Genomic DNA, 14,118 nt, shown 5'->3' with positions numbered 1-14,118 from the left:
AGTTGAAAAGTAATAAAAAAGAATTTCAACATAAAAAACAATTAATTAGTTATTTATTTGTATTGGCAATAACAGGTTATTTCCGATTAATTATTTTTTATTAAAGGAGCTGTTTAACTTACGTTCAAGAAATTTGGTTCAGTAGCTTATGTTTTACGAAGATTTGTTTCTGCAAAAAGTAAAAAAAGAATTTAGTATAGTAGGAAGTTATTGAGAGCGTTAGATTTTATGCAAGTAATACTTTTATTAGTTTATGTTGTTTCTTTCCCTAAAATAATAATATCTTCAGAAATATTATCGAAAAAAATAAAATAAAATAATATTTGAATTAAGCAAATAAAAATACCCTTTATCGATATTTTTTTAATTTGTTTATTGGTTTGAAATTTTTAAATTATTTTTCTCTAAACTGAAAATTATCAGCTAGAAAACATTTTTCAATTTTTATCTAAGTAGAGTAAATAGAATGATAAATAATAAAAAAATTTGCTACAGCTCAAATTATTGTAATTTACCGTGTTTAAACAAATTTTTATGACTAACTACATAAGTTCGATACTTGTGCTGCGTGGAAATATGAAAGCGGAATTTTGTAGCATTAGCAGAAATATCAAACTTGATTGGGATTTAAATCAAGGGTCTTCCGAATAAATAGTTGAGACGCTACAATTTGTATAATTCATTAAGAAAGAATACAAAGATGAATTGCTCTTGTTTTTATATCGTTTACGTCTTAAAAAAAACTTTAGAAGAAGTTTTTTATTTATTTATTTTTTTTTTTTTAGGAAAATTATCAGTAAACTAAAACAATAAATAAGGTCGTAGGATATTAGTTATGTTTAATTTTGTCATTCCGAAAAGGGGTAAGTTATAAATATTTTGTAAATTCCGGAAAAGTTGATAAAATCGTTATTATATTATTTATTTTTATGCCTTCTGAATTTTTCATAATGGAAAATTTTAACTAATGAAGAAATTCTAAGCCAGTCGAAAAACACAGTTTTAATTCATTTTTAAAAGTATTTCTTAATTTAAAACAAAAAAGAAAATACAGAGAAAAAACAAAGTAATGCATGTAACAAAATACAAATTTACATATTTTCTTTATATGTACTTAGGAAATAAAGTATGTAAGCTGTCCCTCCTCTTAAATAGAATATGTATGGTTCTGATTATGTTCACATCGATAACAAATTTTTAAATGACCTTGAAAATGAATAGTGAGAGCAGATAATTTAATACAGTACGGCATAAACAATTTATAATTCAGTGTGCCAAATTATATACTATTTCATATAATGACGTCTGAATGTTAGTCTGCATTTTTTCGTTTGTTTTTTAAAAATTTATTCCAATTTCTGATTTCTGTATAAATTTTTATAACTTTTAATAAATGAGCTCTGTATTAATTGGAGTTGTACTTAATAGGTATTTCTTCATGAAACTCACGAAGTTTTATTATTATTTTTTTAAAAAAATATTCTGCCTTATGATCAATTGTTCATTCGTTGGTGTTTTATTTATATGTTGGTTGTTTTGTCAATCTAGTTGTCTTTAATTTTTCGTGCGTTATTTATTAATAATTATAACATAGCCTATTTTTTTCCTAGTATTATTGTTAATGTAATTATAAAAATATTTCTTTCTACATTATTACTAATTTTAAATACATTTTATCCTAACTTATATTTTTTACACTTTGTTCTTGCCTTCATTAATTATAATTTCGATGTAACATTTTGTCGTTACTATAATTTGATTTTTCGTTAATATTGACTTTTTTTAACGAAAATCCTTGAGACTTCAAAAGAAGTTTATGGAAAAAGTGTGAGGCAAAAAAATGTAAATAAATAAATAACTTCAACTTAGCATAGCATGCGATCTTGAAAATATACTTTATATCAAAGGTGTGAGAGAGAAAATTTAATCTGTAAAATTTTTATAAATTCAGTCTGTATATTGCAAATATTTATTAAATAAAACTTTTTTAACAGTCTTATATTATATTTCTCTTACGCCAATCTTTACATTTTTAATGTAAATTTTCAGTTCTCTTTACTTTCATGTATGAAGGTTGTTTAAAAAAATTTTAATTCAATTAATTGTATATATTAGCTTTATTTCTTACAGACAACTGTATTAAACATTTTTCCTTAAACATTATTTTATACTTCATTTGTTTTTCTGAGTGAATTTTTATATTCTCTTTTTATAGAGGAAATGAAACAAATTTTGGCGTTACATACCACTTCAAAACCGCATTTTAATTTTATTTTTTTGTTGTAAATGTGTAAAATTTATGTACTTATTTGTATTGTAGCTTACTCTTGTAAATTTGATAAATGTTTTTGAAATTTCTTAAAAATTTATAACTTTTTTATGTGTATTATATTTATTCATGAAAATATAGATTTAGTTTATTATTAATTATAAAATTTTTACTTGTTAATAACGTTTTGTAAAAAATATGGCCAAGTTTTATATTCGATTACTTGGAGAAAAAAAAAACGTATAGTTATTACAAATTTTTTCTTTCATTGTTTAATTATTAGTTCACTTACATTATCTATTTTTCCACCTGTAGCAGCAATTTTCAGCTTTTACTGGACATGCATGTTTTGTTGACCTACATAACAACGTACCTAGAATAAACTAGTCTTGAAACCTAGATTAAACAATTATAACTGTATGTGCAGTTAATATTTCTCGTTTATTACCTTCATATTACTACTGGTTAAATTTACATACATTAATAAATTTTATGTAATCAGTTCAAATTAATTTTAAATATTAGTGCTTTTTTTAAATTTTTTATTTCAATTAAAAAAAGAAAATTTATTATAATCTTTTTTTGTGGTTTAAATGTTGTTTTAATAAACATTATTATTTTTTTTTTTTATGCAAATTCTATTAACCTATTTATTATATCGTTAAAATATATATACATTTTTAAATAAGGATTTTATTTTTATTTTGAAGTTACTTAATATCACGACCGGCTGTAATTATAATATAATACTGCAACTGGTTTTGGTAAGTCACAGGAAGATATCTTCGAAGAACAGTATCTGTACCCAAAAATCTAAATAAATCACGAGGACTAAAATTTGGTTTTATATAATTGACTATAAACGGTTTTTTTATGTACATTGATTTGAACCACAGTTCCATAGTATTATTAAACTGTTATGGTCACTGCTTATGCTCAGTGATAACTGATCGATGTTGATGCTTATTGAGTTTTAAAAATATCATATTACATTATTATTTGTTTGGTATATTTTTGTACATATATGAATATTTAAATGAAGTGAAAATGGTCTTAATCAAATTTTCACTTTCTTTTAATTTTTTTTTTGTCACATAATTAGAATAAAAACATTTTAATTTAAAAAAATAATAAATAAGTTTTTTTATTAAATTATCTGTTTTAAATCTAGAGTAATAAAAATAATTTTGTTAAATTTTAATAAAAAAAAAAACAAAAGTACAACATTTTTAATTTCTTAATATAGTTTAGAAAAACTTAAAACTTTGGTAGTTCTGCACATGGTATCTTCGTTTATATTCTATTACTGCTATTGAATTTAATTACAAATTTGTCATAGTTAAATTATTATTCATATGTCTTAAACGATTCCTCATAGTGCGTTTGTTTGCATTTTTAATATTACAGTTAAATCATAAGTTGCTTATCGCTTAGATTACAAAAATTAAAATGGTTTTAGTTTATTTAGCCATGGGATAAAACATCTCCCAAGTTAAAAATTTTGTAATAAGTTAATTACAATGCTTAATCTATTTATATATTAATTTCAGTCTTTTTTTATTCTGAAATTAAAACGCATGTTGCAGCCTATGGCTTCAAACGAATAAAGTTAGGGAAAGACTGTTTAGTTTAAATTATTATTAAAAATTGCACAGAGAAAAGTTCTAAATAACTGTTCACATAAAAAAATAAAATGGAACTGATAGCGCTTTTCGATTGTTAAATAGTCATCATCAGTGAATAAAAAAGGAAATATTAAGGTAAACATAAATAGAAAAAATAAATGTTAACGATAAATAAAATAAATAAATAGTAAAATTAGCTCAAGTAAGCTTCAAATAGCCTTTACATTGCAGAGCTTGGACCTCTGTCCTTTGATGCCGGATGTTTATTATTATTAAAAAATGACTGTTGTAGATTTAAGGTGGCTGGTATTCATATTTATTGTGTGAAGTGGTTGCGTTATGATCTTTCTAGATTGTAGATCTTTTTGAAATCCAAGGAGGATTTAATCCACGAGGATTGTTGCTTGTCTGTATTATTCTCTGAAGACCATTTTGGTGCTGCGATGAAAGTGGTCTAGCAGAATTGTGCTCTTGGTGGGATCCCTTGCTGTATATTTTATATACTCTGTACAGTGATCGAGCGTAAAGTTTGCTGATGGTGGATGGATTCCTCCGAGTGAAGCAAGTTGTAGTTGTGTTGATTAGAAAGAGCAGGAACTTGGTTCTTCTGGTCTTTCACGTTTCTCAGTTACTTCGATTGGCGTTTTTATTACAGTATACTATTCTGTGTTTAGATCATAAAGGTCTTGTTTGTTATTGAGCTAAGATTGAACATTTTATTAAATATGCTTGAATTTTTTTTAAATAAAATAAGTGTTAATGGTGGTTTTCTGAGAGTAAATTGAATGTAGAATATATCTCCAAAATTGTAAGTTTGTCGTAAGAGGTGAATACATAGGGAGAAAAGATCTTCCAGTGGGATCCTCCGTTAAGCGAGTTGGTTGCCCTGTAGTTTAATCAGATATGTCCACATTCTTCTTTAAAAAGATGAGAAAAGGTTTTTTTTTGTGAATCCTAAACATATTATTACACCTTAATTTTTATTTGTTTTTGTATAATATAAAAATTAATAAATATACTCGTATATTTTAATATATGTATACTTGAAGGTTTTGTATAACAAGATAAATAAGGGAGATTTCAGCGTTAGAGTGAATTATAGCAAAACGTGTAGATTATAAGTAGGTCAAGAAGGAAATTAGTCCGCGAGTTTGTGTTGTGACTCCTTACTTTCACTAGATCCTTAACAATCTGTGACTAAATGATTTAACTTACTACATCAGTCGTGAAAAAAATCTTATTATAATAATATTTAAACTACTTAAGATGTAAGAAATCTGTGTTTGTAATTTAATTTCGTAATTATTTAATGATAGAATCTTCTATGAAAGTTTCTGAATATTAAGTAAAAGAAATATATTACATTTTTATAAAATATTTTTCAATGTTGTGGTAATTACTTTTGATAATAGGACTAAACTGTATTACATGAAAACATTATTGCTGACTTATTATATATATTTTTTTAATGATTGAGAATTAAAATACCTAAGTACATAATTCATAAACGTGCTTCCATTGTTTTTTCTTTTTTTCAACGAAATTAAAAATAATTTAAACTCTTTTGAGTTTTATTATGTTAAATATCATTTATACAACAAAACAGTACAACAGATTTTGGTTGAAAACTATAAAGAATTTTTTTTTAAATATTATCTTGAAAAAAAATTATTATTATTGCCACACTTTCATTACGTTTACCGTACGTAAGTTATAAAGATAAATTAACGAAAGCAGATTACCTGTAATATAAGGCGGCAAAATTGTCAATGGAGTGACAGTTTATGAATGAAAATTTTTTTGAAGTAAAAATAACCTTATACATACCGTACCGTACCGTACTTTACATATAGTTAACCATAACCCACCGGGTTGGTCTAGTAGTGAACTCGTCATCGTAAATCAGCTGATTACGAATTGGAGAGTTCCAAGGTTCAAATCATAGTAACGGCACTTGCTTTTATACCGATTTGAATACTAGATCGTGGATATCGGTGTTCTTTGGTGGTTTTTTTTCTTCTCCCCCGGGCCGGATCCTGCAGTTAAGTATTACACAGCCCATGGGAATGTCCTTCACTCTAACGGACCTCCACGTCTCGGCCCGCCGGTCGGATCTCACTTTGCGCCTGCCTCAAACCCCCAGATGTTCTTTGTTGGTTGAATTTCAATTAATCACACACTTCAGGAATGGTCGATCTGCGACTGTGTGACTAGATTTCATTTACATTCATACATATCATCCTCATTAATTCATCGTCTGAAGTAATACCTTAGGATGGTTCCGGAGGCTAAACAGAAAAAGAAAAAAGCTAACCGTAAATTACTTAAAAAATATTTTATCAATACATTTACTAAACAACTCGCGTTATTTATTTTCCGATGGTTTTGAAGCATTATAATTCGCTTCAGCATGGTGAAAAATCAAGTATGGTCTTATATTATTCCTAAATGTTTTGATAATCTACAGAATTTTTTTCGATATTTAAATATTTCTTCAAAAAGCTTAAGAAAACTAAAGAAAAATATATTTTCAAATTTTTTACCGCACACGTGATTTATTACATCTTGTTAAATGGTAAAAGAACTGAGTATATCTTACTCGATACTGAATGAATAATTTTTTTATTGACTCGCCCAATTTGAGCGCTTTCTGTCCAATATTAATTCAGTTATCAGTTATATTTTTTTAAAAATGGCTATTTCAACCAATAAGGGTTATGTTAAACTGAATTGCCGTAGTCGGATAAATTACAAAATGAACAAGAATAACAAGAAGATATAAGTTATTAGACAGTTAATAAAGCCTATTTTTAGAATTTTTTGTGCAGTTTCAAACGGGCTTAAAGTCGAGTTAGTTGAATAATCAACTGAAAATAGTACTTTTCGTCTTAATATATTTAGCTTTAAGAAAGTAAATCTTCATTAAAGTACATCTTATAATAAAATTGGATAATTTTATTGAAGAAAAAGTTGGAAAATAAAATATCGGTATACTTGAATTTTTATCCTTGCTATGAAGTTACTTAATAAGCTTAAAAACTTATCAGCAGATAAAATGTAATTAGTGTATTTTAATAAATTGTATGTGAACAGATTTATTTAATAAAATAAAAGTAATAATATAATAAAATAAAAGAATCAATCTTATTATTTATCGATGCTGGTCTAATAAATCAGGTCAGTTTGCTTATAAAATCTGAGTTGAATTTGGTTTTATTTCAACTAGTGAAAGTACTCTTGTTACTTGAAATGTTATTTCTATGAAAGTTAACACTTTCGTTTTTACATAGCCTCATTATTAAAGTTCTAATTACAGTTTACATCTATTGTTTGAAAATACTTGAATTTATTTACAAAATCAATGTACTCGTATTTTTTTTAATATTGGCGTTGCTATTATTTTATCTGAAATTACTTTTTTTTTTAATCGTTTTATTAGAAGTGTTCTACGTATAAAACACGTGCGTCTGTTTTTGTATTGAATCAGATGATTAGTTAATCCACTATGCTTGTGTCATTCTTCCGAGAGCATCCGGAATCAAATCTAGGTCGTGGTGTAAGAATCTGCACAAGCTATAAAATTCATTTCTTGTTATAAAAAAAAAAAAAAAGGTAGTCGACTATGTGATTAGGAATCGGGCTATTGAAGTCAATAATAATAAATAAATGATTGCATAATGTGCTTTAAAAATCTGTTTCGAGAAACGCCTCTTACAATCTAAAAAAAGGAAATATAACATTTATACGATGTATGCTGGAATGAACGATTATTTTTATCAGTGCGGTCTCATCATAATAGAGCTCTGGGTCGACCGAGGCGAGAATTTTTGTTGTTTAAAGAGAAAAGTAGACATTCAGTTTCTTCTCCCGGAATGATAAAGTTTTTAAAGTTTATTCCGCAAATTTTCTATAGGTATACTATGGACTATTACGCTACATTCAATTATTGCATACTCATCATAGCAGTATTACTGCGCTCCTGTCGGTGATTTTGTGAACATCTATTATTTGATTAAACAACGTTCAGAACGATAACAATCCTAGTGGGAGATTCATGAATCGCAGTTTTTGATTCTGTACTGTAAAAAACATTTCCTAAAACGTTACTTGTAAAATTTTAGCATTCCTTCTTGTTTTCCCATATCAAGATACTGTTAATTTTGAAACATTTCATTAATTCCTAATAATTATTAATATGCTTTCGTAAAAAATAAATATTAATTCGTAATATCATAAATAAATTTTTCTTTTCTATTTATTCATTTTCAAACTGGCCATTACCTGAAAGCTACGCTATTAATTGCTTCTCGGATCAGAATATTTAGTAACCAGATTGGTGATCACTATACTACCAACTGGCCAGCCCAGTTATTTTATAATATAATTAAATCTGCATTTTTGTTAATTTTCTTTTTTTTTGAGTGAAATATTGACATTTGTTTCTGTTATTGGTTAAAGCTAAGATAAATTTGTTTTGTTTACGCCACCGGAAATAAAGTAAAATTTCTCATGTTCTACCATAATTAATTGATTGGAGGATTTATCTGTGTCAAGGTGCCCAAGTTTTTTGTTAATTTGTATTAAATTAAAATACTATATTACTGATTATCCAGTTTGTTCCTTCCTACCTAAATTGTTACAATTATTAATTCTTGTATTTCTTCCAAATTTTTTTAAAAAAAGGCTACATTATCTATGGTAAATTATTTAATTTGATAAAAATTAAAACTACTCGCATTTTCATTTTAATATTCTGGTTTAAATCTTTATTATTATTTCCTTTTTTGTCTGTTATAGGTAGTTATACTGAGTATTTATTTATTAAAAATAAATATATTAATTAATCTTTCAACTTTTTACTTTTTCAATTAATTAATTTCTTATTAAAGTTAATATTGCTATAAATCCCAACAATTACTTTTCTAAAGGTAGGCAGCACTAGAGACTTTTATTATTTGGATATTAGATCGTGGATACCAGTGTTCTTTGGTGGTTGGGTTTCAATTAACCATATACGTAAGGAATGGTCGATCTGAGATTGTACAAGTCTACACTTCATTTACATTCATATGTATCTTCATTCCTCCTCTGAAGTAATACAAAAAAGTAAAACAGAAAAAGACATGGAGCACTAGAAAGGGTCTCAGGGAAGAGTTATTTGGTAGGTGCCCAGTATCTGTCAAACTTAAAAGCATACATTACCAAATTAGTTGATTGGCATATTAGGTGTATAAAACGTTGGTCTCCAATACATTTTTAAAAAAGAATAAATCAAAATAGAAACGAAGAGACTTTTCATTTAGGAAGTGGTAATAATGCAGATTTCTCTGCTTTATTTATTTGTGTGTGTGTGTGCGCGCATGCGTTTCAGAAATACTGGCTATTATACTTACTTTACTTTCATTTAATTTATATCATGGTGAAAATTTAAGCATTTGTTTAAAAAATAATGTTTTCATTTTAACATATTTCTTTTTACGTAAAGGATTTACTTTATTAATATTGGATTTTTGTGATTCAAATTTAAAAAAAGTATGGTAGGAATAAAAGCATATAGTAAAATTATGAATAATTAGCTAGAGAATGATGTGGATTGTGATGACAGTCTGTTCTGTGCAAGATTGAAGGCCACATTGTGAAAAACAATTCATTTGAACCGGCATTGTAATAATAGCTCTCTAGCATCTGAATAAAAGCATCATGCAGCAGGAGGAATTTTTTACCATGAAGGATATTCTGTTGCAAATATTTACTAAATGAAAAATTCTAATGAACTATTCTACACTGTACATATTGACAATTGACATTACTTTTAGTTATAAACTGTAACAAAATAGAAAAAACAAAAAAAAATAAAATCCATGTATATCAAAATATAGAACACGACTGACTATTTTGGTATCACATAACATAATACTTTTGCCTTCAATATATGACCTTATTGTGGTAACATCCTATTTTTACCTTTCCAATAACTTATGTAAAACAGATTTTACAGTTTTTCTTTTAATAGAAAAAAAATCAGTATTATTCTGTTGATGAATTTTTTAATAATACTTATTAGAAAAATGATAAATAATGGCAATATAAAAAGTATACAAATAATTGAGTGTACAAATAAGTGAACATGTTTCTAATGTTTCTTTTATTATTATTTTATTACTCTTATTGCTTATGTTAAATTTGCTCTGATAAAGATTTTATAACAGTTTCTTTTGATCTAATCTGAGTTATAACTGTCCCATATAACAGTGATTATTGGTGGACTCTTATTTGTGTTGTGATACAGTTATTTGTGTTATTTGCAGCATAGCAGATCTGCACTTTCATGAACTGATCTAAATAATATTGCATCTATTTTTGTAAGCTTAAAAGAATCTAAATTTAGATATGATCTTGATCCTAAACTTAAATATAAGTTAACTATATATCTTGGTAACTTACCTGAGGATTATTATATGATGTTAATTGTATTTTTAAAAATTGTCTCATTTGAAGACTGTACTATTAACTACCAACACAAATAAGGTTTTGTATCTAGTTGGAGGAGTTTTAATGATTAATATACACAATGAAATAAAAGAATATATGTAGGTATAAAGCATAATTAAATCATATAAATTTATTGTTGAGTTGAAATATGTTGCATGACTACAAATTATATGTAATATAATTTTTTTTTGTTTTATTGAATTTTGAGTGATTACAAAATTAAATGTTGGTTTTATGGTGACAAAATGCTTATGAATAATACTTAAAAATAAATTCATCATCAACTACATGCTTAATGATGATGATGAATTTTAAATCTGATCAAAAAATTATTTGTTAGTTAATTTTTATAATTATTTTTTGAACTTATAAATGTTTCTTTTTTGTAAGAAAAGATATACAGAAATGTTAATGTCGTATTTTTATATTGTGGACAAGGGCAGCTTATTAATATCAGAATGTTAGTTTTAATAAAATATACATTTTCATTGTTTATTTCTCCATTTGTAATTGTGTAATACAATAAATTTATGGTGAAAGATGTGATAATAAAAATGATGTTTGTTGTGTAGTTGAAAGTATATTGTCTGGGAGGAGAATGCTAGCGAATGAAACAGATTATTATGCAGATGAAAGTTTTAGGTATGGTGAAAGGTGAAAGAACGGTAGATGAGAGACATGGTGCATGAATTGTTAAAAACATGGAAGGCAGTTTAGTTGAAAATGTTGTAGTATATACATATTTTTTTTATGAAACACATTGGCAAGAGTAACTGCTTCTGTTCATCTAAACATGACAATGAAGCAACTCATTACCTTCATAGAATAAAAATACCTCCTGATATAGTGAAAATGAATTCGGCTATTTGTATGAAAGAACAAGATGTCTCTAAGTGATTACATTTTATACCCTAGGTATTATATATAATGTGTAAAAAATTTTATAACAAATATACATTATCATCAAGTTGATTTAATCTTTTAGTATAAAATAAAAAAATAAATTGTACAATGTTACTGTATATATATTTTTTATATACTTTGTTTAAATTCTTTGGAAATATCTTCATATTTGTTTAATGTATTAAAGGTACTTTTTTTGTATACATTGTTAATGTATTAATTATAATTACCTTACAGTATTTGATCTTTAAAAGGACCCTCAATAATGTAGTTTTTGTTCACGTATTCTTTTTTTTGAAAAAAATAAATGTTTATCTTTCTTCATATTAAAATTATTACTTGCATCTACAGTGTTACTATAGAAGATGAGAAGGGTAATTAGTTTCCATTAATAAATTAGATATGTTGTTTACATTTGCTGAATCTCACAATTGTATTTTCAAAATAACCTCAATATTTTGTTGTCAGAATTATGTACACTTAAATCTGAATTTGAATTTATATCATAAAATAGTAAATAAATAAATCTCTTTTACTCTGATTACTACATAATAATACATTATATAGATCATGTCAGGAGTAACCAGTATTTAATAATTAGTTAAAAGATATATAAAATGAAGTTAGTTATTACAAATGTGAACCGACCAGGTTGGTCTAGTGGTGAACTCGTATATCATCATCACAAATCAGCTGATTTTGAAGTCGAGAGTTCTGAGGTCCAAATCCTAGTAAAGGCAGTTAATTTTACATAGATTTGAATACTAGATTGTGGATACCGGTGTTCTGTGGTGGATTTCAATTAACCACACATCTTAGGAATGGTCGAGGAATGTGCAAGACTACATTTCATTTACTTTCGTACATATCATCCTTAAACTAATACCTTATGGTTGTTATGGAGGCTAAACAGAAAAAAGAAAGAGAATGATTACAGATGTACTCCCCATTCGCAATCATCAGTAAAATGCCTAAGCTCATGTGTTTTTGTTATTATTTTGACTGAATTATTAAAAATTTTTTTAAGTTTTTAAGTGTCAGATATATACTATTTAGAGTCCTTGGGTGTTTGATAATTCATCTGTTTTGTTAGTTTTAGTTTAGTCTTTGGAATAACAGTAATCCAGGAGAATAAAAATGAAAATGCAGTGATTCCCCTAAATACTACTGTTAGACCACAGGTCTAACTTTTGTAAATCATTTCATAGAAAAAGGACAAACATACAATGACATGAATACTATTATGCATATTTTACATACAACAAAAAAAAATCAAGATTTCAACACACTTGTGCATTATGAATGAAACAAATGTAGTAAATTGATCTTAAAAAAGTGGTACACTCATTTAACATTGTTTATTTTTTATTGTCTTATTTGCAAACCAGGTTTTTACATCTTTTCTAATAGTATTTAAAAACAAATGTTTGATATAAAACACCAAAATACTATAAAAAAAAATAATACACTAACATCTGTTTGAATAAAAATGTTTAAAACTTCTTTTTATTTTTTTATTCATGATATTTTTGTATTTTTCCATCATTTTGTATTTTTATTTTTAAATATGTGAAAAATGCATAAAATATGTAACTGCTAATGTCAGTTTGCTGGTGAAATTGTCACTGCAAATTAGACAATAAAGAAGCAATATTGATAATCTTGAGTATTTGTTACATTCATTGTTGAGCCGTAAAGTTGGTTAATTTATTTTTAAATAAACAGAGATAAGAACATCTGTAAATAGAATATATTAATCAGCTACATACTAAAGGGATTTTTTCTTAAAATGTTTTATAAAAAATTACATCATTAAAAGTAATGTCTGTAACACCACTGAAGAAAAATTGGTGCCAAAAGATTCTTTAGAACATGTTTTTGTGTAATTTGAAAACTAGTTATTTATATTATTTTTGTTAGTTTAAAAATAATTCTGTTTTTTTTTTTTTAATGTATTTTATGCAATGCATTTTGTTATATTGAGTACCAAGTACAAGTAGATAATAATTTTTTAATACTTTTTTTTTAATTTGATTGTATTTTTAATTTTGATCGTGACTATTTAAAAATAATTTTTCCTTCACAGATTAAGATAATAAAAAAGTTATGTAAATATTAATTTATATATATTATACATTATATTAATTAATTTAAAACAAATCTTGATGTCTTGTTAATTAAAATTATTAAAGTATTATATTATATACACTTGTGTATATTGTATTTTTTCTCCCCTTATGAACAAACACTTGTTTATTTGTATTTACATGTTGGACTAGTAAATTTATAATTATGAGGATGTTTACTTTCAGTCAATGTATTGCCTTTATTTAGTTTTATTTAGTACACGGACCGATTGTGAATCAACCAAAGCAATTACTTTCACTCCTAACGTAGGTTGAATGAAATGTAGCATACATTTTATCCATGACTGAACTAAGAGATTATCTATTCAGTTCGTAAACAAAGTTTTATTACAAATAATATTATCTTATCAACACTGTATAATTATTAAAAGATTACATGCATTTCAGTTCTATTTGTAATATTTATATTGAAAATATTGTGTTATAAATATACCCATGTATACATATTTGTTTATGTTTAATGTTAATTCTCTATAAATTTTTAATGATTCACCTTTGTACTTTAAGCTTTTTTTTAACCTTTATGACTAGACTACAAAAAAAAGCTTCTTAACTCTCCCTGCTATATTAAAAAACCCATCAAAATGTGATTGGGAGAGTTTAAATGAGTTGCTGAAATGAATTATTGAGTTTTGTTTTACACTTTAACAAAACACATTCAGTTTACAAAAAAAATATAAAT

At 25.8% G+C, this 14,118-nt stretch overlaps 1 protein-coding gene across 1 annotated transcript in view; it reads left to right on the top strand.

Moving 5' to 3' along the window:
- Window positions 1–14,118, top strand: part of LOC142319430 (ribosomal protein S6 kinase alpha-5-like) — a 257,701-nt gene that overhangs the window by 214,760 nt on the left and 28,823 nt on the right. The window lies entirely within an intron of this gene.

The sequence above is a fragment of the Lycorma delicatula genome, chromosome 2 (assembly GCF_047948215.1).
Source record: "Lycorma delicatula isolate Av1 chromosome 2, ASM4794821v1, whole genome shotgun sequence".
Classification (NCBI taxonomy): domain Eukaryota; kingdom Metazoa; phylum Arthropoda; class Insecta; order Hemiptera; family Fulgoridae; genus Lycorma; species Lycorma delicatula.
The sequence above is the reverse complement of the archived record's forward strand: the minus strand, read 5'-3'. Positions and strand labels throughout refer to the sequence as shown.